The 26091-nt window shown below is 39.6% G+C and overlaps 1 long non-coding RNA gene across 1 annotated transcript; it reads left to right on the top strand.

Moving 5' to 3' along the window:
- The first annotated feature begins 8822 nt into the window (after positions 1–8822).
- LOC140681937 (uncharacterized) lies at positions 8823–13564 on the top strand. Its single transcript, XR_012053156.1, has 2 exons — positions 8823–8960; positions 11017–13564. It is a non-coding gene; the product is annotated as an uncharacterized lncRNA (long non-coding RNA).
- The last annotated feature ends 12527 nt before the right edge of the window (positions 13565–26091 follow it).

Genomic DNA, 26091 nt, shown 5'->3' with positions numbered 1-26091 from the left:
TAATCTGTTACTGCAGTAATTTGAACTTCATGCTGCCTTAAAAGTTCATTCTATGCTGTCTTGGATAAAGATTCTAAATTGGGAAGCTCATCCAAAAAATCCTGATTTAGCTCTTAAAATGCACAACTGAACTGTAATAGAAGGTACACCAGTGACCCAACAGCTGTTGCTAAGTGGTCATAATCATGTCTCTATATACAGTCTGCATGTTGAGGGACTTAAATTCCAACCCTCCCCTGGCTCCTCAGACACAGTTGCATCACTGAAAGGATACCATCACAGGGTTATGTTGCCAATTAGCTGATTGAATATTAGCAAGGTAGAAAGTCCTAGTTAACCTTGGAAAAACCAAAAAATAGTACCAAAGCACTCTATTCAGAAATACCTTTTCACATCTCTGTGTCTAAGACATCCCAAGAAAGAAGGAACACATGAATGAAAAAGATGAAAACTGTGAGTCATGTGCCAGGAATATCAGATTTTAAAAGTTACTTTAGGAATCTATTCTGAAAAAAAATCAATAGCCTGAAGAGGGAAATCCTTCACATATATGTCTTCTTCTGCTCTAGCCTGTGCCTTCCCAAGCTTGATATATTTGTTCATTTCAGTCATAGGATAAGGCATTCAAAGAGAGTTCAGTAAATGAAAACAGAAGATATAACCCTAAAAGTCAAATATTGATTTTTACTAGGACTATCTTCAAAACCTCGACAAAGACGGGGAGTACAGGGAGCAAGGATAAGAATCTGAGTGAAAGCTTCTAGATAAAACAGCAGCAATAAAATGTGTCAAGACAAATGGTACTGTGTTGGTTCTGAGACTACACATGGTTCTCCCGGAAAGATTCTAACATCATGCACAAAATAAGAAGTATTTAATTATCAAAATATTCTGAAATTCTAGACGTGGGAGGCTGGGGAAAAAAGGGGAAGGGGAAAGAAAGAAAACAGGTGGGGAAAAGCATATACTAAGTCAAATAGAAGTGACATTTCCACACCTGGATTTTTTCTTTCATGTATTATTTGAAGCTGATAATTCTGAACTCATCATTTCAAAGGTACAGAGTAATCTAATAAGAGAAAACAAAAAAATTAGAGGAAAATATTAATGACAAAAAAAAAAAAATCTCCTTTCATGGTATTCCAGACTGAGGATTGTTATTCAAAATGAGAAATTCTCCTCATTTTCAAGTGAAGTCTCCATGGAGGTGTCCTCCCTAAGCCCCCTTTACTGTGGAGCTTTTCAAGTCTGTCTCCTCTCTACTTGTATTACCTGTTTTCTTTTTAATGCAGTGAATAATTTTGCCGTGTCAGGAAAAAACACTGATGTCAGTACATAGGGGAGGTCTCCCAAAGGCTAATTGAAAATAAGATAATTTAAAAAGAAAATTACTCATCTCTCATACTTATCCCTTTCTGTAAAGATATAGCCAACATAAAATAACTCAAATTGACATAATGAATTTTGCAATCCACTTTGTTGAAATATATCTTTACACAGCCTGTCAGAAGATAGGGGAAAGATGTTCAATATTTTCCACACTACTCTTCAAATAAACCACACGAGTTTTATGAGTGTTTCTCAGTCAGAAACAGGCCAAACTGCCTGAAAACTACAGAGCAGTCAGATTTTAAACATAGACTCTCCTTTTTTTCCTGTTAGTAGAAAAAAACTTGTCTGGAGAGGATCTGTCAGAGAGAGCTTTTGCTTTGCTTTTCCACCTCTGCTCTGTCTCACATGGGATCACCAATAAAAACAGTGCCTGAGGGATCTATATTCAGTTTCCTAAACCAACCATAATACAAGCACAATTCCTGGGCTACACATTTGACTCCTGTAATATAAAATGTGAGAGAAAATCCCCCAATGGCATTCAAATCAGATTCTTACAATTTTCCAGTGACGAGTGCTTTTCATTTTATTTCTTACAAAAGAGATGTTCTCACAAGGACTTTGTGTGTTGAACAGCTATGCAAATTCTCTAACATGCTAGCATACAGTTATCCATGTCAGACAAATACCTTTTTTAGAGAACAATAAGAAATTATATGTTCTTATTTCAGACAATTATGTGTTCTGACTTCTAGATACTGATGTCCGTACTTTGGAAAAATGGTTACTTAATTATCACTCAAAATTTAAGAGATTGAGGCCAGAGGGATCATTAGAACTTCTTAAATTTCATCTACCTAATTTGTAATTAGGCCCATTAACTTACATTTGGTTAGAGCATAATTTATATTTGCTCTAACTGTGTTTCCTAGGAAGTTTTCACTGTGTATATAGTAACGCTGAAGTTCATGTATGTTCCCAAAAGTTTAACAGCCTCACCTCTAAAAAAAAGAAAACTATATGCCACTTTTTAAAAAGAATTAACTCGTCTTTGGCTTCCTGTTACTGATCCTTGTTGTCTTCTCTACTAGATGAAACAACAGTTAAAACTTAGTCGTCCCCCTCAAAAATATTTTTGCTTCCTCTTTTTACACCTTTTCAATGTCTAAAGAACACTTCTAAAACATACATGCTAGATTTGGGCACTGCAGTGTAAGAGTAGTTTCATTTGCAGTGTTCCTTGCAGATAAAAATACACTTCTCCTGTCACTTACTACCAAGAACAAGAAATGCTTTTAGCAGTAATACTGCATTGAGACCCTGCGGGGAGAGCTGGGCTCCGGGACGGTTTGGATGAATGGAGACAAGAGATCTCTGAAGGCTGCTCTTAGAATATCAGGTTTATTATAGATGGTGAAAGGTCCTGCTTGGAGCTGCCAGACACAGCACATGGCAAGGACTGAGGGAATGGGGGAGGGGAGAGACAAGGGGTAGAGGGAGACAAGAGGATGCTCCAGGAGAGTGTTGAAGTTCTAAGAGGGTGGGGGTTCCAAGAGAGGGGAAGTTCCAAGAGAGTGGGGGTTCCAAGAGGGTGTCTGGCCCCTCAGAGACCCCTTATCAGGGGGCTTCAAGGTGGACTGGAACAAGACTTAGGCCAATGGGGTCACAGACACGTGATGTTTCAGGGGAGGGTTACAGGTGTGGGATGAACCATACATTTTGGGGGTTGAGATAGAACAGTCCTTTTGACTTTTGGACCTATCTGTAGGTAAGGGCATTGTCCAGTCAGTAGGGGGGATTGTTTTCATCCTGGCTTTATTATTGTAAATTTCATCCTGGCATTATTGTAAATCTTTTGCCAGGCAATTATATTTATTCATCCTCCCCAACAAGACCCCAATCAGAAATACTTACAAAGAAAAGTACTATTGCTTTTTAGAAAAATATCCCATGGTCTTTGCTTCTACATGTATGACTTCTCAGTTGGCTGTTTTTCTAGGATTTGATCCCATAAGGGAATCTGACCTCCATGAGATGCAGTTTTCTTTCCCCATAGCTGTCAATAAACCTTTGAACCACTCTGACTCCCTGGAAGAAGTGTGAAACAGAGAATGTGATGGCTGCTGCAGAGGACTGTTATGATCTGACAATATTTCTGAAAGTAGTAGAAGTTAATGGCAGTTAATTTTTAAACATAGTTCTTTGAAAGTCATACTCTATGAAGATATGGAAAAGAAGGGAAGGGAACAACATATATTCCTTAAAACCTCCCTTGAATTCTCCACAGAAACAGATATCATATTTAGACAAATTTGTCTTTTGTATTTTTGCAATGTGCAATGTAATCAACTCCCATCAACACAGCTTAATCCTTGAACATGGCTCTGTCAACCCTGATGCTCATAAATAGGTACCAAGTGCAATTTTGAGGAGCATTTCCAAAGCAGTGACATCAATAAGAGTTTATATGGGAGATATATTCCTTTCTGGAGTGACTGCAACAATCACACAATGACCATACATATAATTTATAATGTGCTGTGGACTTTGCCTTCACAAAAAATTCCACACTTCACAACCAGCAGAATTTTCATTGTTCGTATATGAATTATGAAACAGACAATCAAAGCTAATGCTATGTACATGTGATGAAAGAGGAGCTGAGGTTCACAAGGACTGCCCAGCCAGTAAGAGCAAAGGGCTAAATAAATGAGAGGAAGCACCTAGGGTAAAAGAAACAGAAAATGGAAAAGTCCCGTGTTCAATCCCAAAGGCATAACCCTGCGACACATCAGAGGATGTATGAGCTCAGATGCAATAGTCTGACAATTGTTTTTGTGCACACTTAAATAGCAGGCTATTGCTAAGAAAAATGAGCTGAGTAAACTTTTCCTGAAATATTCATGCTTTCATAATAAAAAAAGGAATTATTCATTTTCTTCTCTGAGATCAAGTCCTAGAGGCTATACTCCCAGCAGACTAGGGGTAGGAAGGACAGCGCTCATTCACTTCATGCTGCTTTGCCATAAATGAGGATTGCAGTGTCATGGGCAGAATGGGAGTTTCAGGAAAACTTTATCAGAAAAACCTTTCTGCTGAGACATGGGGTGCAGAAAGAACTCCCTTACTTTCCAAACTCCTCCTCAGAGAGCAACCTAGGTGCCCCTGGATTTAATCTTAGCCCCAAACTCTCAATGGCTTAAGTCTAAGGAATTCCTGAGCCTTTCTACAGCTTTCTCCCACAAGATTAAGGATGGTAAACCAGATATATTCACATAAATACTTATTGTGATAGTAATTTGACAAAAATATCTTAATCAGAGTTATATACTACAGTGTAAGAGCTATATCTACCAGTATAATATAATGCACCATTTTGAAGCGATATTGAAGCAATTATATTAAAGCAATTTAAAGCTAGAAACAAAATAATATTAAGTAGGGATTGATGCTACGTATATACTAATCACCGTGGGCAAGTCACAAAAAGTAATCTTGAAAGGTATCTGCACTCAAGGAAGGAATCTGCAGACACACTCTGAGCGGTATATTAGAAAATCCTGCCTTTAAAAGGTGGAATTGAGCTTGTATAGTATAAAGTAATTGACTATCAGTCACAGGTCTCCAAGTCAGCTGTGTCAGCTCAGCAGCTTTGGATAAGTTAGTAGTAGTACCTCTTATTTCTTTCTTGATCCATGTACTTTACCATATCTGCCACATCTTCACCTCACTATCAGAATGTTTAACTTCGGGATTGATGAGTCAGATTGGTTTCAGCATTATTAAACCCCAAAAGCAGCGTGATGTCCCCTTCTACATTCACCACTGGTAGTCTCGCAAAGAGAGCATTGTTTGAGTTATTTTACCCCCATTCTAAACAGAGCATCTTGCTGCATGCAGAGTCATATTTTGTACTTGAGGAATTTTTTTTTTTTGGTAACACAATGAGTTACATCCTCCTTAGTGAGAACAGAAGGCTTTGCAGAGCATCGTGAAGCAACAGCCAGCAGCACTGTGTGAACCCTGCAGCAAGCAGAAAACATTCTGGATCCTCTATTTATCTTTTATTTGTCTTTAAGTTCTGGCAGCAGCTCAGTTCCTTCTATATGGAGACCACAGTCAGTAATTGAATCTCAGTCTTATACTCACATTCTAGAAGTACCAGCCTCCTGCTGATCCAGTATGAGTACAATAGAACAAAAAATGTAACTTGCTTTTGGAGCACGTTTATGAGCAATGCTAGTCTTAACTGCAAGACAAAAGCCACAAAACTTCCATCTGAAAATGTGCTAAAAGAGTCTGTGCTGCACAACATGTGATCAATAAGTGGGTCCCTTGATCTGTGCTGATGGGTTATCTCTGAGTTTTTTATAATGAAAAACATTTAAAAAGAAACTGAAAGAGAGGAGTTGATGTCTTCAAATCATTCCTGGTTGAGGGCATAAAATACCTCACAGATATTTCATTTACAACTAAATTCCATTTATCCAGAAATAATTGCAAGGAAAAAAAATTGCAAATATTCATTAAGATGGCAGTGAAACAATACAAAATATGGCTCTTTATGAAATAAATGTGCATGTCTCAGTCTCTAGCTTTCTTTGGGAAATTATAAATGTATTGCCACAGTGACAGCAAATGACTCATTATTTTTGAGACCTTTATAAAAAAATCAGATGTTTGCCAAGAGGTTTAAGAATGCCAGATTTTTATGTAGCTCAAATATAAGTCACTTGCAGTTATATAGTTATATTTTCTATTTGATAATACATTCATACTGAGAGGGGGCCAAAGTAGATTGGTAGGCACCAACACACAGCACACTCTCTATAGAAGAGCAATAGAAAATTTAGGGTTCATCCACTGAATTCCTTTGTTAAAGCTTTTTGTTTCTGATTGATTTATCAATAAGAGATTACAAAATGCAGAGATACTGTAGCACTCACAGAATACTGTGCATTCAACAGGATACATAAAAGGGTCAATTCAACTGAATAAAGCAATATTTTTATCTTGGCAGAACACTGCAAGACATATATGGATGATATTTAGATTTTTCTCATGCACCAAAAAAAAAAAAAAAAAATGAGAAACACTTCTATTGTAAATGGAGGAGAACCTGGTGGGAAGAAATTATGATGTCTGACTCCAGTTCAGAAGGCTGAATGATTTTGTTATTATAACTATACTAAATACATTAATATACTATTTAAAGGAGATACTACATACCTACCCATTCTACCTACTATATCTAACTCTCTCTCTCTCTCTCTCCCCCTCTCGTCTGGACACAGGTGGATTGGATTGGCCATCAGGCTCAAACAATCCTCACCAGAATCCAATCAAGCAATCATCCCAGGTAAACAATTCTCCAAACACATTCTACATAGGAAAAACAAGGAGCAGAAATAGAAAGTGTTATTTTTCTTCTGTTATACATAAAAATTGATCCTGCCAAATTAAAAAATAAAAATAAAATTTTATTACAGCTATTGAATTCTCTCTGAGCTAGCCACAAGAAAAAAGGACAGTGCCGAACTTGGGATCAGCACTGGGTGCATCATTGCATCATAGAGTGGATATCTTCAGCAGAGGGTCCTCCTATGCCCACACACTAACCTCCCGATACAAACAGTTTTTATAGGGAATATTTTGCCAAGGACGGGATTTTGGTAATCAGCCTTTTCTTTCCATTTTAAGTCCCACATATTCATAAAGCCTCTTTTCTCTGCGTTGGGTTGGAACAATTGATGTCCAGGTGGTGATGAATCTCCCTGATGTAGTTACTGGAACACAGCATTCAGATCTATAAGCTTGGAGAGTCCCAGTGATCCCAATCTCGAGTCGTTGCTGGGATAATCAACGCCCTGAGTGTCCGTGTCCGTATCACCTTGAGAAATGACTCATCTCCAGGTGAGCCACATGTATTAGCTTGCAAATGAGGCTTTGTCAGAGTCCGGTTTTTCGAATATGTGGGAGCAACTCCCAGTGCTGACTTGTGCATTCTCCCGGTAATATGAAATACTACATACATCATATTGTACCAGCACGAATTATATTCATTACACATAACAATCCCTCCCCTCTTATATTAACCCATTAATTTGCACCTTAATTTCTATATCTACTGACTCTAATCTTTACTTAACTATTTTAAGTTTGTTTCAAAAAGAAAAAAACTATTTTAGTTTCTCCTTAGTTCCCATTATCCTAATCTTCATTTGGAGTTTCATGGTAAGACTTGTAAGTCCTTCTTTCTTTCCTTACTTGTCCTTCAAATTTGGTTAGGGCTTCTGCTGCTCTGCTGTGTGGGGGTTTTTTCACCTAATTTTATTATTTTAGATACTTGATTTGCTTTTCCCATTGTTTTTCCCTACTTAGGGTAGGTGGGCATGGCTGCTACTTGTATCCTTTGTACTACTGAATGTATCAACCTTATGAAACAGGGTATGAGGCAGTGCAGGAATATGACTTTAGCTACTGAACATAAAATAAAGAATATTACTTTCTTCTACTATGCTCTATCAAACAGATGATCTCATTAGGATGCCTGGAGTATGAAATTCTATTTTTGTACCGGGACATATGCCACTCATTTAATTTCTGTGTCTAGGCCTCTAATAGTTTATAATTATCAATTTCTATACAGCACTGTGATTAATTAAATTTTTCTGCAAACCCACCTTCTTTAGTTAGCAAGTAACTGAGAGCTATCTTATTTTGATATACAAAAGCCTTCATTTGGGAATGCTGCTTAAACAGTAGTTCGAGAGCATCTGAGGTGTGACTGGATACAATCTCTACTACAGCCTGTAACCTTATGAGACAATTCAGTAAGTAGATTGGGGTCTTATACCCCCATGTCTCATCTTGTGCCTATGTGGCACGACTATACTATTCAATGATCTTTTCTGTAGGCCATTTTTCTTTACCCTAAGTTTGTCTTCTGCTGAAGACAGGGAACTTTTTCTTTAGGCTTTTCTTCTCTCAGCTTAAGGATTCATATAAGGGGGCTTTTACTGAGCTACGCTCTGGCTGGGGCAGGGTAAAGAAAATAGGTTTGACCAGTTTTACTGTGTAGGATCTTTTCTAGCATTGTGGTAGTTCGCTGTAGGCTTTTTTCTACAGATCTAATATAAGCCATTAGGTGCTTTCCACCTAATCTTTATGCTCTCAGGCTCATCTTAGTATTTATTTAGTTCACTTCATAATTGGTACGGGTTAGCTCTGGGGCTTTTGTTCTAGCCAGGTCTGATTTTGTCACTCCATTCACACTGGCCTGTTTTCTCCTGACTCTAGTACTCGGTAGGGTTTTCCGGCTGCTGAATCCTGCCCTTGTTGGTAGAATTTACTGCTAAAGTGGATACACACGGGGTGTATACTACTACTTTAGTGTATTCCCTCCCCTCTCTGCTGAGACAGAATGTTCCAATCACATATTTGTCTAAGACCTACCCCTCAGGCCTCTGAGTTATTCTTGGGGTCTTATCATCTTTCTATTTCAGTAACAGCTCTGGGGTCAGACTCTCACTTTTTAAAGGCTATTTTTCAGCAGACTCGAGCCTTCTACAGATCTAGCAATTGGATAGACTTCTTGTGTTAAATCTACAAAGAAGATTTGATCTGAGGTAGGTAGACTTCAGTTGGTGCATTGTTTTTCTAGTTGATCATATTGCTCACTTAAGGTCTTCAGCCTTTCTTGTTTTATTCTCTTTTTGCTCATTTTGGCTTCCTTCCTCTTTACCTTTTGTGTTACTTGTTTTATTTTATTTTTTGGGTCTATTCTCTATCTCTTGCAAAACAGTATGTCTTATCGTATTACAAACAAACTCTGTCATCCTGGTCCTCTAGAAGATCAAGGATGATCAGTTCATTTTTGAGAGGCATCTTATTCTCATACTTTAAATTATTTCTCACCTAATAGGTTTTACTTCCCATCATACACATTCCTAATTTATTTATGTCATAACATAGTGAGTTTGCCTGGAAATAGGCTACAAAGACTGAGTCTTTCTTCTTTCTAACCTATACTGTGCTGTTGTATTTGTCACATGCTGGGATTGATATTGCTTCAGCATTCTTTTGGTGTATTTTGTGTGTTGACTGCCCGTTTTCAGGACCCACCCTTAATAAAAGGTCTTTCATTTTCTTCCTCAATTTGTGTGCCCCTTGTTGAGTGTTAATCATGGGGTAAGACTTGTTTGGTTTATCTTTACTGCAGTTCCTCGGGGCTGGGAATATTGGACCCTCTGATCTCCCGTGTCCTTCTCCGACAGTTTGCACACTATATCCATCCTCGCTGCCAGGTCCCCGCCCTTCAGGGTTGAGTATACTACTCAGGATTACTCCCACCACTAATACTCTTCTGCCTCTCCCAACACCTACTGTGTTGCCACTAGCAGTGGGGTAGACTATCTTCTCAGCAGCAGAAATCATCGTCCGTGGTTTCATGCCAGGACTGAACTGCATACCTCCATTTGAAAATGCCCCACTGGCATAGCTCAACAGGATCTGTACTTCAGGGTATCTTGTTTAGTTTATGACACACAGCAGTACTAACTCAAGCTTTTGCCTGTAACTTTCCCTTCAGCCTGTTTTGATACAGATGAATCTAGATTACAGAATCTAATTCAATTAATCTCAGCCTTGTGGCTAGTCTCAGAAAATGGCTAGTCAGACACTGCTCTTGTTCTAAACAATTGAGACACAATCTGGCCAAATCTCTGCCCTGTAATGCGTAACCCAAACTTTGTTACAGTACTCGCAAATGAAATGCACAAAGGAATAAGAGTCACAATCTGGTACAAAGCACTTGATCAAAATACTGTCAGTCATTTATTTGGCTGACACAGGGTTAACTTCAAGTCTCTAGAGAAGGAGGTGACTTTCCACTCCAGTGTCTTTTCTTGCAGTTTGACTTTCTTCACCCTTGAAGTGTGTGTCTACTCTTTTTTTGTAGTTTGTATTGCTGTGTTTATGGTCAAAAGGACAAGATAGGGGCCCTCCCAATGAGGCAATAATGTGGGCTCTTTCTTTGCTTTTATGAGTACTTTGTCCCCCAGTTGTATTTTATATATTGAAAAGCCTAGAGGGCTGTTTTGCATGATCACCCCTTGTTTTCGCAATTCCTGAAGATTCTTGTTTATAGCTATCAGGTAAGGCTGTATTTGCCCATCTTCTAATTTTGGATGCCCTATAGGCATGCCATGTACATAAGGCATCCCATATAACATTTCAAAAGGTGAGAGCCCAGTCTCAGAATGGGGCATAGTCTGGATGTTTAAGAAGGCTAAAGGGAGGCATTTTACCCACATTTTGGTTTCTAACATCAATTTTGCTAATTGGGCTTTTAAAGTTTGGTTTATCTTCTCAACTTGACCAGAGCTCTGGGGGTGCTAAGGGTGTTATGAACAAAACAGCCTGGCTGGGACACTTGGCTCAACCTAAGTACTGACATTGAAATGTTAATTAGCTAATTGCTCCTGGGAATCACCTACAACCCCACCCACACTAGGACTGGGATGCAAAATAATCCAGTGGAATCATGGGAGGGGGTTTTGGGGATGAAAAACACCCCCTAAAATGGAAGGCTGGGCACAGTGAAGGGAGCTGGATGGGTGTGCTGGTTGGGGAAAAGGGAACCACATCTCTAGTCTGTGTTTTACCTGTCACCTTAACCTGCAGAGGACCAGACTGGACTGGGCTGTGGGAAGCAGGCACAAAGGAACACATACTTCCTGGTGTTACCAGGAGGGAAGGAGAGGGATAGCTGCTGCTGGACTTTGGCTCTGCACATCCCCATACCCTTTGGCTACCAGTGTGCCAGGAGGAAAGAAGAGAAGATGGTCTGCTGGGACTTCAGCATCAGACTGCACACCTCTTCACCTCCAGCTACCAGTGTGCCACGGAGACTGAAGGGTTCTCACCCTTCAGCTACCGGAAAAGCTACAACAGCGGGAGTGAGCTCCATGTCGAGCCCCCTGCCAAGCTGACTTTTTAATAAAGAGCTGAACATCAATATAGGCATAGACCCTGCTCATTTCAATTTGGGGGCTCGTCCAGGATAGCCACACCCAAAGAGGATCCCTGGACAGCTGGACAGCTCAACCACCTGCTTTGTGGGACCCTTGGGATTTGCTGGCTACCAGACCCTAGGATCAGTATGAGACGAGCAACACGGATGAGCCACGTGGAGGAGCAACGCGGATGAGCCACACGGAGGGACGACGGATTGGTAAAAAAAATGGGAGATCAGTGAGTGATTGAGTGAGACGGGGGCTGGCAGCTCAGACCCCTGAAGTGAAAGGGACCCGCTAGTACCGCGTTTCCAGACTCCTGGGAAGGGGCCGGCCGGGAACGGGCGTAAGCGAGTGGAACGGAGAAGTGACTGAGGCATCTCCTTAGAGATAAAGGCACTTCTCTGGGCATGTGAAGATTCTCTAGGGATAAAGTAAGTCCCTGGCAATCAGGGCAAGGGGATTGTCCACAGCAGGGCAGGTGGGATGTCCCTGGCAGGCAGGGGGCATGTCCTAGGAGGCAGGGGGCATGTCCTGGCAAAAAGGGGGCATGTTCTGGCAGGCAGGGGGCAGGTCCTCGCAGGCAGAGGGCATGTCCTGGCAGGCAGGCGACAGGTCTTGGCAAGGTCTTGGCAAGAAGGGGGCATGTCCTGGCAGATAGGGCATAGGTCCTGGCAAGAAGGGGGCATGTGCTGGCAGGCAGGGGGCAGGTCCTGACAGGCAGAGTACATGTTCTGGCAGGCAGAGTAAGTAAGCAAGTAAAGAAGCAAGTAGAAAGGCAAGCAGGCTAAGCCTAGTAGGAGAGTCGGGTGAGGGGACTTGGCCAGAGTTCGAGTGTAAGTCTCGGTGGGATGTTCGACCTTACTCCGGCAGGGAGACCAAGCTTCCTAAGCCTAGTAAAAGAGTGAGTGTTGTGGTTTGACACGGAAAAAGAATTTTTCCGGAAGGAAGAGGTCAATTTAGATATTGACTAATTAAAGGTGGACATGCTTCTGAGAACACAGAGGGGTTAAAAGCAGAATTCTCAGGAAAATTTGCTCTCTTGGGTTTCGGTCAGCGGTCAGTGCAGGACTCTCTCCTGCCCAGTGACGAGCTGGGTGGGGGAGGGGAGAAGCCATGTGGCCTTCGGAGGTAGGCCCAAGGGTGGAGGGACTGGAACTGGGCTGGCCCCCTGCAGATGGAAGGGTGGAAAAATCTGGGATGTCTCCATTCCCCCCCAGAGTCTCTCTCTCTCCCAAGAGAGAGAAAGAGACAGCGGTGGTTTTGCCAGCAGTTCACTGCGGGGAAGGAGAAGAGCGGGGGGGGCCGCAAAGTGCCCAGCCGCCTGTGGGAGCTGGAGCCTGGGCAGCAAGACATCTCTGGGAGTCGGGACTTTTAACCCTTCCTGAGAAATGAAAGCTTTGTGAAATTTTTCTCCTCCTTGGTTTAAAAAGAGAGGAAGAGAAACAGCCTGGGACCCGGGATGTTGGAAGGAGAAATTCTAGGTGGGAGGAGATGATGGAGTGGCTTTTGGCTAGACTTTTCTTGGTAGCCACAGACTGAACTGATCTTCTCCTCCAAAACAGACTGTATTTTAGGAGGATGCTGGTGAGCCAAAGAGACCATGATTCAGCTGGGAAAAGACAGAAGTGGAGTGAACAGAGAAAAGTTAAGGAGATTTGTGGTGGTGCCCCCTGTCTTCGCAGAGGAAGAAGAGAAGAAGACCTCTGTTCTTAGACCCTCGGCCCCAGGGGAAAATGGGGGGGGGGGGGGGGGACTGTTGGTCCCAAAAAATGAAAAACTGAACTGTTGTTTTTTTTCCCCTCTTGGCAGGGCATCCTTGAAAGGAAAAATCCTAAAAAGCAGTCTGTCCATCTGCATTGGTGGTGAGAGCACTGTGCATAGAAAGGAGAGGGTCACCACTGGCAAACTTTTTTTCTCCAGGTGGTGCCATGTGGTGACATGGAAGCACAGGATGTGGTAGCTGTGTTTCTTGGGGGGGTCTGTGGCACAGGAGAGACTCCTCTCTCCCTGCAGATGGACTGAGTATTAATTATCTAGAGGGTGGAAACCTGATTGGGGTCCAGATTGTGTCTCACTGTGGTTTGTTAGAGTTAGGTGGTGGGAGGAAGAATGCTTTAGAAGGTTTTCATTTTGAATTGTGTGTGTTTCTTTCTTTTTTTCCCTCTTTTATAGTAGCATAGTAGTAGTAGCTTAATAAAGTTTTTTTCTTGTTATTAGGCTTGTGCCTGCTTTGCTCTGTTCTCGATCGCATTTCACAGCATTCAGTTGAAAGATTTCATTTTCATGGGGGGCACTGGCATTGTGCCAATGTCAAACCATAAAAGTGAGGCAAAGGGACTTGGCCGGAGTTCGAGTATAAGTCTCAGCAGGACGTTCGACCTTACCTTGGCAGGGAGACCAAGCTTCCTAAGCCTAGTAAGGAGGTTGGGCAAAAGGCCTAGTAAGAATTGGGGCGAGACCTACCCAGGGTCCAATACTAGAAAGTCCATGAAGAAGTCCAAAAAGAATGGGAAAGCAGAAGACAATATATGTGAGTGTGATTAGTGGCTATCCTGGGCAAGAGACAGAGATAAATGCCAAGCGTGGGAGGTTAGCTAGAAGAGATTAAGTTCAGTCAAGAGATTTAAAATACTGGAAGGAGCTAGATGAACTGTAGCTGCATATCTGTATATTCCATTTTAGAGGGGGGCACCATTTAAGGTATATTTTTTCTTTTCTTTTTGAGGCCTGGAAATGGGAATAGGTTATAGCAAAGGAGTGGATCCTTCAAAAGAGAAAGCAAAGAGAATTCCCCCTAACAGGCTCTTAGGGCAATTGTTAGACCAATGAGATTCTTGGGAGACCACAAAGGGTTTAGACAAGAGTACGGAAGTATGGCCAGAGTTAAAATTACAGGGTCATGGTATGGAACCCAAGATCAGTAGATGTATAAGCAGCTAAACCAACATCTAGAAGCCCTATGATTACTTATGGTTGCAGTTGCTCAAGAAAGTATAAGAGCAGGCAGGTCACCAGCACTGCCGTCTAAGTCAAGTTGGAATAGACCAGGGCTATCACCAAAAAAATAGAGACCAACCAGCACCATCATATGAGACAAATAAGAACTTCAATGAGTTTAGGAAACCTGAAGCTTCACAAAGCAACAGGAGGTGCTATTACTGTAGTGAGATGTGTCTTATGTTTCAGTTTGATGAAGCAATGCATAAAGAACAAGAAGTCTTAGAAGAGATTTCAATGGAGGATGACTAGGTGTGTCAGGGGTTCTATAAGAGAAGAGATCCAATCAACCATCAAGAAGAGCCCTTGGTAGACTTTAAAGTAAGTCCCCACTATGAAGATTTTGAGTTCTTATTTAACAAAGAGGCAGATAAGTCCAGCACAAGTTGCCACTAAGAGTCACCATTGGGAAGAAGGTCTGTGAGGTTTTAGGGGTGAAGAGAAGGCCATTTAAAGCATCTATAGCCAAAAATATAAAAATCAAGGGGAATTCTAGACAATTTTTGGCAGACTTTATCTATCTGCCAAATTTAAGAAGTAATCTCTTAGGAAGAGACTTGCAAGTCCAATTAAGGGTAAGGATCATCCCATGAGATAAAAAGATAGTAGTTCAAGTCATGAATTGACCCAGTGGGGAGTCCAAGGTTTGTGTGATCACTTTTTACGGTAAAATTTATGTATTAGAGTGTATGACCTGGCAAAAGCAATCACAAGAGGGTATGCGATTTGCCTGAAAACTAATGAGAAAAACAGCACATGGTGTAGGAAAACTTGCTTTAAGACCTTTCCAGAACACACAAGTAGATTTCACTAAAATGCCCTCTGTGCAGAGGTACAAGCATTTACTAGTGGTCGTAGATCATCTCACTCACTGCGTGGAGGCTTTCCCAACCAAAAAGCAAACCGCACAAGAAGTTGCAAGAATAATCTTAGAAAATATCATGCCTCGATACAGGCTAGTCAATAACACTGACTCGACCGAGGTCCACATTTTGTTGCTCGAACTTTGCATCAAGTAACAAAAGCCCTGGAGATAAGGTAGAGATTGCACACCCCACGGCATCATCAAAGCTCAGAAAGGGTAAAAAGGATGAATAGAACTCTTAAAAATGTAATAACCAAATTAATTGAAGAGACAAAAATAAATTGGCTCAAGTGTTTACCTCTTTCTCTCTTGCGCATCAGAACAAGACCTCGGTCCGACGTAGGGATTTCTCCTTATAAAATGATGTTTGGACTCCCATTTCTAACCACCCCTTTCAGTACTGCAGATTATTTAGAAGGGGAGGCAGCAACTTAAAAATATTTAAAATCATAAGAAAATACCTAGAAGGCCTCAGAAAGAAGGGGTATCTCCCCCAAACCTCCCCTCTGAATACAAGTGCCCACAACATCAGTCCCGAGGATTAGGTGTCAATAAAATCTTAGAACACCACCACTCCACTAACCCCCAAATTCGAAGGACCTTTCCAGGTATTACTCACCACACACACTGCGGTGCGATCCCAAGAAGAAGGCTGGATCCATATCCCCAGAGTAAAAAGGCCAGTGCCACCCCCAGATGCCAGACCAGACCCAACAGGGTCACCCACCTCCTCTTGTGCAGAGACAGTAATTAAGGGACCAGAAGACTTAAAATTTACTTTAAAGAAGACTTGCTAGAAGCTGATATGCGGTAAGGTGGCAATAACCGCTTCTGAGTTAAAGTACCACAGTCAAAGTTTAAGTACTTTGTAACTGTTTAATAAGAATAAGTGTCCTTTAGAAGGTCACCCAACCCACCTCCTCTTGTACATGGACAGTAGTTAAAGAACCAAAAGTCTTAAAATTAACTTTAAAGAAGACTTGCTAGAAGCTGATATATGGAATTAGGAGAATTACCCAAAGAAGCTAACCCTCAAAAGCCAGAGACTGTAAATTGATGCAGGCTTAAGCCCGATCAAAGAAATAGAGGAGGGATTTGTTATGAACAAAACAGCCTGGCTGGGACACTTGGCTCGAACTAAGTACTGACATTGAAATGTTAATTAGCTAATTGCTCCTGGGAATCACCTACAACCCCACCCACACTAGGACTGGGATGCAAAATAATCCAGTGGAATCATGGGAGGGGGTTTTGGGGATGAAAAACACCCCTAAACCTTCACTGTGCCCAGCCTAAAATGGAAGGCTGGGCACAGTGGAGGGAGCTGGATGGGTGTGCTGGTTGGGGAAAAGGGAACCACATCTCTAGTCTGTGTTTGACCTGTCACCATAACCTGCAGAGGACCAGACTGGACTGGGCTGTGGGAAGCAGGCACAAAGGAAAACACAATTCCTGGTGTTACCAGGAGGGAAGGAGAGGGGATAGCTGCTGCTGGATTTTAGCAGCAGGCTCTGCACATCCCCTCACCCTTTGGCTACCAGTGTGCCAGGAGGAAAGGAGAGAAGATGGTCTGCTGGGACTTCAGCAACAGACTGCATACCTCTTCACCTCCAGCTACCAGTGTGCCACGGAGACTGCAGGGACAGACTCTGCACGCCTTCTCACCCTTCGGCTACTGGGAAAAAGCTACAACAGCGGGGGCGAGCTCTGTGTCGAGCCCCCTGCCAAGCTGAATTTTTAATAAAGAGCTGAACATCAATAAAGGCATAGACCCTGCTCATTTCATGGGGTATGGTATTCTACTTTGATTCGCAGAGCGCCAGCTAATTTCTTGATAACCTTTGAGGTGACATGTGTTCCCTGATCTGAGCCTATGTAGTTTACTAACCCATATTGAGGTATGATGTCTTTCAGTAGGAACCTCATTCTGTTTGGGCTGTAGCCCAGGAGCTTGGGAAAGCTTCCACCCAATGAGTTAGCTTGTCTACCATGACCAACAAGAATTTGTATCTCCCCACTTTTGGTAAATTGGTGAGATCCACCTGAATTCTTTCAAAAGGCTGGTAAGCCACTGGGCGACTTCCCTGTGCTATCTGACGGGTGTTCGCCTGATTTACTTTTTGGCAAATTATTCACCCTTTCGCTTCTTGTTTTGCCAACTCATAGATGCTTTTGCACACGAAGACTCTCAGGAATTGTTCCACAAGTGCCTGGGCCCCCCAGTGTGTCTGTTGATGTAATATCTCTAAAATTTTCTTAGTGTAATCCTTTGATAATAATTCCTTCACATCTGGTAATTCCACTTACCTCCTTCCAGATGCCCCCCAATCTTCTGGTAACCTTCTACCTCCCTTTGAGAGGAAAGAGGGGGAAATTCTTGGGCTTCCCCTTCCTCAATCTCTGGGGTGCTTACTTTCAGTAAAGCAGCACTCTTTGCCTTTTTATCTGCTAAGTTGTTCCCTGGAATTCTGAACTGCATCTTAGTTTGGTGTCTTTTCGCATGGACTATGGTGATTTTCTCTGCTCCCCTAATTGCTTTCAGAATTTGTTTGATTATTTTCTCATGTATCAGTCTCTTTCCTCAAGTATTGAGCAATCCTCTCTCTTCCCAGATCTTCCTGAGGGTGTGTACCACCCCAAATCAGTGAAAATTGTTTTCTTTTTTCCTTTCCGTCTCTGCAATGCTCTATACACTGCATAAAATTCACAAGCTTGAGCCAGCTACTTAGCCCTCAGGGGTCTTGACTCTATCACTTCTCCTGTCTTTCTATCTATCACTGTATAGCTAGATTTCCTTTTCCTATCTACAACCCTTGCTGACCCATCTACAGATCATTTTTCTCTTTAAGTTCTTCTTCCAAATCAGGTCTTATCTTGGTTTGTAATTCCACCACTTCAGCACAATTGTGAGAAGAGACCCCTTTTGCTTCCTTAAACAGAAACTGAGCTGGATTTTGTGCTGAGGTGATTCTTAACTCTAAATCGTGGGAGTGGATCAGGATAGCTTCATACTTTAGGAGCTTAGCGTCTGCCAGCTACTTATCTGCCTTCTGCTGTGGAATGCTCCTTACATTGTTGGGGGTGTAGACTACTAATTAAGCCCTTAAGGTTATTTTTTTGGTTTCTTCTACTAATATTGCTACTGCTACATTTGTTTGTAAGCAAGTGGGCCACCCCTGCTAACAGGAGTTTCGATAAATACTTAGCTGTTTTTCTGGTCCCTGCCCAGTCCTGAGTTATAACTCTGTGGACAGTGTGGTTACTGACATCTACAAATAACTGGAAGGATCTTTTTACATCAGGGAGGCTTAGCACCGGAGCTACCATAGGGGTCTCTTTTAGCTCTTTGAAGCTTTACTCATTCTGGTTGGTCCATTTGAGCCTGTCTGTGTAAGCTTTTCATAAAGAAACCTTACCTTCTCACTGTAACCTTCAATCTATTGTCTGCAATAGCCTAAAAGTCTTAGTAGCTGTCTGACCTCTCTCTTTGTTTGTGAGGGAGGTAATGTGATTATCTTTGCCACCCAGTCCGGGTCCAATTTCTTCTTGCCTTTTGTCAGCTAATGCCCTAGGTATTTCACTTCCGGTTCTGTGAGCTGTAATTTGGATTTTGAAACCTTTAATCCCCTTTTCCCCAGGAAGTTTAACAAAGCTACAGTTCTAGTCCTTACATCTTCTTCCTTGGGGCTGGCTACTGATAAGTCATCCACATACTGCAGTAATCTATCTTAGGAACTGGCACAAACTCACTCAATAATTTCTCAAGGTCATGGCTAAAGAGATTTGGTGAGTCTACAAACCCTTGAGGCAGGGAGGTCTATCTTAGTTGTTGTTTTCTCTGTGTCTCTGGGTCTTCCCATTGGAAGACAAAGTAATCTCAACTCTTCTCAGCTAGAGGACAAGTCTAAAAGGCATTTTTAAGTCTATTACACTGTACTAAGTATCTTCTGGAGATATGTTATTTAATAAAGTATAAGGGTTAGAGACTGTAGGAAACAGGGTTTTAGTCCTCTGATTTATAGCCCTTAAATCCTGTACTAATCAGTAACTGCCATCTGGCTTTTGTACTGCCAATATAGGTGTGCTATGCCTTGACATACAGGGTTCTTGCGTACCCTTCTTTATTAAGTCCTCAATTATTGTTTTCAATCTCTTTCTTCCCTCTAAAGGAATTGTTTGATCTTTATGGGATCCTCTGGTCTCTCAATTTTGGTGTGTATTGGCTCTATATCCAGTCTCCCAGCCTCTCCTGGAGTGTGCCAGACCCTGGGATCAAATCCTTTCCTCATCCTCAGTAGTTAATTTGTACAGACTTACTATGAGCTGTGAATCCCTTGTAATTAGGCTAATTCCTAGTACCTAGTACCACTATCAAATCTCTCCCCAGTAAGTTGTAGTCTGCTTTTTCCACCAATAAATGTTTCCTAAACAAATTTTATTATCAGATTCTATTTCTACATCTTTTGAAATGGGGACCTGAAAGGGTTCCCCTTTTGCCCCAATCACCGTCATTGAATCTTAGCTTTTTGAACACTTAGGAGGCAACCACTGAACTGTAGTCCTCTCTGCTCCTGAATCAACTAAGGAAACTAACTCATGTTTTGGGGATCTAACTTTTAATTTTATTAAGGGCTCTCTAGATGTCCTGGACCTGGACCCCAAATTATAGACCCCTCTCTGACACTTCTATTCTTCTTGAAAGGTCATTTCATCTTTCATTCTTTTGTTACATTCCCTCTTGAAGTGCCCTTCCTGTTTGCAGTAAAAACACTCAGGGACACTTTAACTGTTTATCTTTCTTCTGCGAAGGTCCCAGCTTTCCCTGGGGCTTTCGAGCTTGTGTTGATTCCCCCAACTTTTGGGCTTGTTCTTGTTTGTGGGCTTCTCTAACTGTTGCTACTAACACCCTTGCCTGTGTCTTTTGTTTCTCCTCATCCCTCCTCATGTACACTTTTTGTGCCTCCCTTAACAACTCCTCTAAACTTTTCTCCTGCCAATTCTCTATCTTTTCTAATTTCTTCTGCATGTCTTCCCATGATAAACTGTGTTTTTAACAGAATTCCCCCCACAGGAGAGTCAGGGACTGTTCTGGAGTACATTTGGAGGCTTTTGCTGAGTCTTTCCAAAAATTCAGTGGGGCTCTGATGGTAGTTATTATTCAAACTGTAATCCTGGTCCTTACCACCTCTCAGAGTAATATTCACAGGGCATCATATTTTAAACTAAACTGCACCTATCTCACACCTCTGATTCTGGCACCAAATAACCACCTATCAGTAAGAAATGAAAAAAATAAAGCCAACAACAAGCTGCCTAACTGAATTCTTGGGACAATGAAGTGTGAACAGGTGTGATGATGTGTTAAACAGCATGTGGCAAAAATGCCTATGCTTGCTAATGAGATGACAGTTGCTTGTTATGCAAACTGTCCTAGTAAAATCATCTTTGCCTGCTACCTATGCCCTTGGGCTCACATCCAATCAACCTGAGAGCTTCAACATGTCATTCAAAATGACATTCATCAGTATAGACAACTGTATGAGACCTATATGCACAGAAACCCCAATACTTGCTACCATTAGGATAAATTGAGCTTTTCATCAGGGTAAGTTTGGAATGTGAAAGCTTTCCTAGCCGAAAAAGACTGGGGACTGATGATAATTGCAAGCTCTGCTAGTGGGAAATATAGAATAATTAAAATGAAAAAATGAAATCTCCATTCAGTGTATTTCTGCAGCTTGAAATAGCACTCATCTTTTCAAATGCAGTAAGTGTTAATGCAGTAAGTGTTAATAATTTTTTATTAACTTTTGATGAGCTAAAAGTGGTACAATATGGGCTTGTCTGTGATTTTTCTCCCAGATTAGTATTTTTTTCTTTTTTTTTTTTAATTTATTGCAGGGAGAAAGAAAAGAAGGCAGGGAAGAGTAATCATCCTATAATTATTCCTCATGATTTTTTTTTTTTCATGAAGAGTATTATGCCTTTTGCATCATACAGAAAAGAGAAAGAAATTAAAATCTACTGCCAATACATATATTAACATATCAGCAACTGAAAGGATTGAAATCAATGAAAGAGGATGATACATTGACCTTTAGAGAACTGGAGTTCAAGTTGAAGACTGATGGACTGCTACTGTGTTTGATAAGCTTGTTTAAGCCAGTATGCAATGTAAGTTAATTGGATGTTTTAAAGTAGTGCACAGAGATTTTCATGGCTTAAGAAGATTTCATTTTAATTATTATCACAGCAAGCTTACATTTTCCTTGTATTGTTTCCATATCCTCTTCCTATGAGTAACAATATAGAAGGTACTTTGTCCTACACCATATGCTGTAAATCACAATCACTTTTTAGGCTCATTTTCTATCTCTCTTTTTTTAACTTATTGTGAAATTTACCTACGCCTAAAAAGAAAAGGAATGAGGAGAACTTACACACATTAAATAGATCACTACATACAACCACCCAAGTCCTGCCATACATGAGCACTGGATAATTCAACAAAAAGGAATTTCTGACAAAATGCTTCCTGGAAATGTTGTCTTCCCTAGCAAGGAAGGAAGACAATTTGTATTCAGTGGTAATGACAATAATATGCAAAAATACGACATCTGCTGAATTGTAAATAGTTCCTCTTAGCTTTTAGCCAAAAGGAGGGTATTCATGGCATGTTTTGAAAGAAATTGAATATATCCAAATTAATTATGAGAAAGGGTGAAGTTGATATCCAGAAAAATACACTTTTTCCTGAGTCTTTTGAAAATACTTCAGTTTTTTACAACAAATTTGTACCACTTCAACAAAGACTTACTAATGGTAATGACTCATAATAAGCAATACATGTAAATAGATACCAAAGTATTATGGTAAAATATATTTCCTATTCATTTTTAAGACTAAATACTGTCACTGAAACAATGTAGTTTGCTTAATGTTATACTCATTGCTTCCTGTGACAGCTCTTATGTTCTTGATTATAGGGTGAAATAACTCATAGATTAGCCATTATTTATAATGTTATACAGCTATGATTATTTTTAAAGGGAGAGAAGTATTTAAGCACATGCTTGCACTCAGAACAAAATATAATCCTATGTTTCTGAACTTGAGTTGACCTATATGGGTGTGCTGACACAACATAATTATGATGAACAACCTTATTATACAATAAGGAAAGCTTCCTGTGGCTGTGCTGTTTTAGCAAATATCTGTACAATATCAACTAGGCAAATACCCTCCACAATGAAAAATAAAAGCAATAGTAATATTTCATTAGGATCAATAACTGTTTTATTATTCAAAATGCATGAAATGCTAAGATTAACCTATTGTATAATAAATTTAGTGCCCTGTCACTTCATACAATATGATTTTACAATATAGGTAATGTGCACAAAACACTGGAATATATTGAAGAATATTGGCACATACGAGATGTATGATAAATTTAAGATAGGAATGAATGTAGGCTAAGTTTTTGTGTTGCTCAGCTGAGGTCAAGAAAATAAATATTGTTCATAATGTATCTCTAACATAGAAGTTTAAATGAGAAGCCTTTTGTATAAAAAGATACACTTCTCTATTTACCCTTAGCTTTTTTTTTTTTTCTAACAGACATATCTTTTGAAATCTAAGGAATCTGACAAAAATTACTAAGCCATGTTAAATCTTTCTAATAAGTACAGTATGGATGCTGTTAAGATCAATAAAAATTATAGTTTTAACTCCTTTAAAATTATTTTATTTTCAATTTACTTCAGATTCACAATTTGACTTCTAGATTTAACCATAAAGCAACAGAAGAGATACAGATCTCAAATAAATTCAAATTTATATTGCCAAAACACAACTAGAAAGCAAAAACTTGGACAAGTGTGCTTCATTTTTTTTTCCTGTGGAAGAATTCTACCTTTCCCACCCTTGTCAAACAGACCGAAAAATTTGAAAAAATGTAGGTGGTAAGATAGATTGCAAGGTCATCTAGCACTAATACAACTGCTATCCAATATGCCAAGTTTTCAAAATAATTTTGTAACACCATACGACTTTGTAGTTTCACTAGGACCCTAATCTGTTGACGTTAATACAATCAAACTGGAATTTTCTTAATAACTGGAATTTTCATAATAATCTGTCAGAAGAAAATTAAGTTCCAAAAAACTTGAAGTTTTTATGAGAAAAATTTTCATTTAACTTCTTACAGTGGTCTAAGAAAAGAGGAAAAATAACAGGATACATTAGGAAAATATCAGAAAATCTAGATTTCATTCAGCATATAAAATATACAAAATCTGAAAGCTAAAAAACTTCAGAAATATCCTGTCGTACACTGAAAGACCAGAAAGAGCAACCATTATCCCACATCTATAAGAAATTTCATCAAAACTAACAACTTCAGTGGGAATAACCAGTTTAAAAAGCCTGTCAATGTTATTATAGTTTTATAGGCTGTACGTCCAATTCAATCCACATATTTTATTAGAGTATCCATAATTTAAAGACTGCTAAATTTTTTCTCTTCAAAATGATCCTGAAAACGAAGTCCACACAAAATCCTTAAAAAAAAGTATAAAAAAATGACCACAAAACGTGGTCACTACCATACAATATCATTTGGACTGTCTGTAATATTTCCTCTTTTCTTTACAATTTTTTTTAATGTCCATGCTTTTTTTCTGTTTAGAATACAGTTTCCTTATGGCAGAGACTAGGTTATTTAATTTGTCTGCTGTGGAGTCATATCGGTTACCATTAACACTTTTTAAATGCAGGAACAGCTCATTTTATTAAAGTAAAAATATTCATAAACAGGCAGGAACTTTCCAGTCAAGGATAACACTATTTTAGTTTCTTAACCATTCTAGTAAACTTATTAAAATCCTGTGATTAAACTCAGAGGCAAGGGTACTTTCTAATTCTATGTATTGAAAAATCTCTTTCTCTACATGCAGTGTATGCCTCTGACAGATAATTGTAATTTAGGAAGTTAAGTAGAACTCTATAGCATTCATTCTGCTGAAAGTATTCCGGTACATCTTTGCTCTTTTGACCTGAAAGCCTTGACTGAATCCTGGGAAGTCTATGGTATGCTGTGTATTGGAAGCATAGTGCATACTCTCATTTGCTTTCACATATGTATGTAGTTGTACGTCTCGCTTGAGCTTTATTAGAAACATCTACAAGTATACTGCTCAGCACAGTATCAAATTTACAATTTGGGGTCATGCAGTAAAATCATAATAAAGTGATTGGTTTTGACAGTTTTTGTGGTTTCTTTCACTACAACAAAACTCACACCTTAAGTACCTTGTATTAATGTGGCTTGGGTTACCACTTCCTGAATTTATGCTAGCCTGATAATAATATCCACAATTTTTTTCACCACTCTTTTCAAGTCATTTCTCAACTCTTTCATAACTCCTTTTTTTTCTTATACCTTCTTTCATGTTTATGTCCAAGGCATGAGCAGGCTCAGACTTGTTAAGTGGGTTTTTTTTTTTTGCTTTCAATTTGAATATGCCCACCAGCGGAGAAACATAATTGTATTAATTAAGTGTAGAAATATTGGTGTTGTGTAGATGCAACCAAGAGGTTTCAAAGATGATGGATGTTTGGAAAAACATGTTTAGTGATACTGTTCTTCTATGGCTCAGAAGTCAATTCAGAGACACCACTTCCTTCTCAAAATGCACATAATAAAATTCTGATAAAAACTAGTTTTATCCTCCCGAAGATCAATATCATGACAAAAGAATGGTCATATGACAATAGTCTTTGGCAAATTTCCATGTTATACCCTGATAAACATACATCCAAAAATGTAACTTCTTTTTTGTATGAGTAATTCTAGTTGGACTTGATTTATGTAGAAAATGGATGACTTGTAAGACAGGCAACACCAGAACCCTCGTTGTCCATGAGTTAATAATGTAGTCCTCTGGTATATATTTATCATTATGATGAAAAACTGCAGATTAATTTATTTCTGAAGCTGAAGTGTTGGCAATTGAAAGTATGACTAGTTTTCATTCGCATAAAAAGATGATAAAGTGGATGAAAAATGTGAACATTGTGTTTTCCCTTTTAAAAGAAAAATATTGGTTTCATCTTTAAAGTACAATTAATTCAATTTTTTTTTCTCATATAATTTTAAAACATGGGAAGAATTTCATTTTAGTTAAACTAAAAGCTTCAAACCAAGAATTAATAATATTGTCAAAGAAATAAGTTACATTTGTCAACATATTTTCATTACTATTACGTGTTGGACCATAGCTAGTTGAATATGAAAGTTGAAGGTGAGACTATATTTTTTTTTCTCAGTTTCCGTATTAAAATACCATAGAAATGGCTGGAATGGGAAAAAATAGCAATCTAAAACACAGAGTGATACAATGCTCAAGAAAGTGTTAGTTATTCCAAGCCAGAAAGTGATACCTCATGATAAAGAGACTGAATTGTGCAGTTATATGACAGGGTCAAAGGACTAAGAAGAGTGTTGGAACACTATTTTGAGGATGATTTTGGAGACAAAACAATCAGGTCTGAAGTGCTAAGAAAAATGCTTTATGCTATTGATTCTATTTTTTTTCAAGAAATGGGATTTAATTTTTTTAAATTTGTTTTGCTTTTTCAAATAAATTTTGGTGCATATTCAGAATTTCTTTTCTTTCTCATAATTTCTTCCTATTCAAAAGAATTTACTGTTTTATTTGAAATTTTGGGTAGTTGTTCAAGTCAAAAAGTACTTTCAAAGCACATCTGGACATCGTATATGATCTGAATAGCATTGTTAAGAACAAAGGTTCTGAGAGCAATGAGCTCAGAGGTCAACTAACATGAATGTTAATTCACCCTAAGAAAGGTCATAGT

The sequence above is a fragment of the Taeniopygia guttata genome, chromosome Z (assembly GCF_048771995.1).
Source record: "Taeniopygia guttata chromosome Z, bTaeGut7.mat, whole genome shotgun sequence".
Classification (NCBI taxonomy): Eukaryota; Metazoa; Chordata; class Aves; order Passeriformes; family Estrildidae; genus Taeniopygia; species Taeniopygia guttata.
The sequence above is the reverse complement of the archived record's forward strand: the minus strand, read 5'-3'. Positions and strand labels throughout refer to the sequence as shown.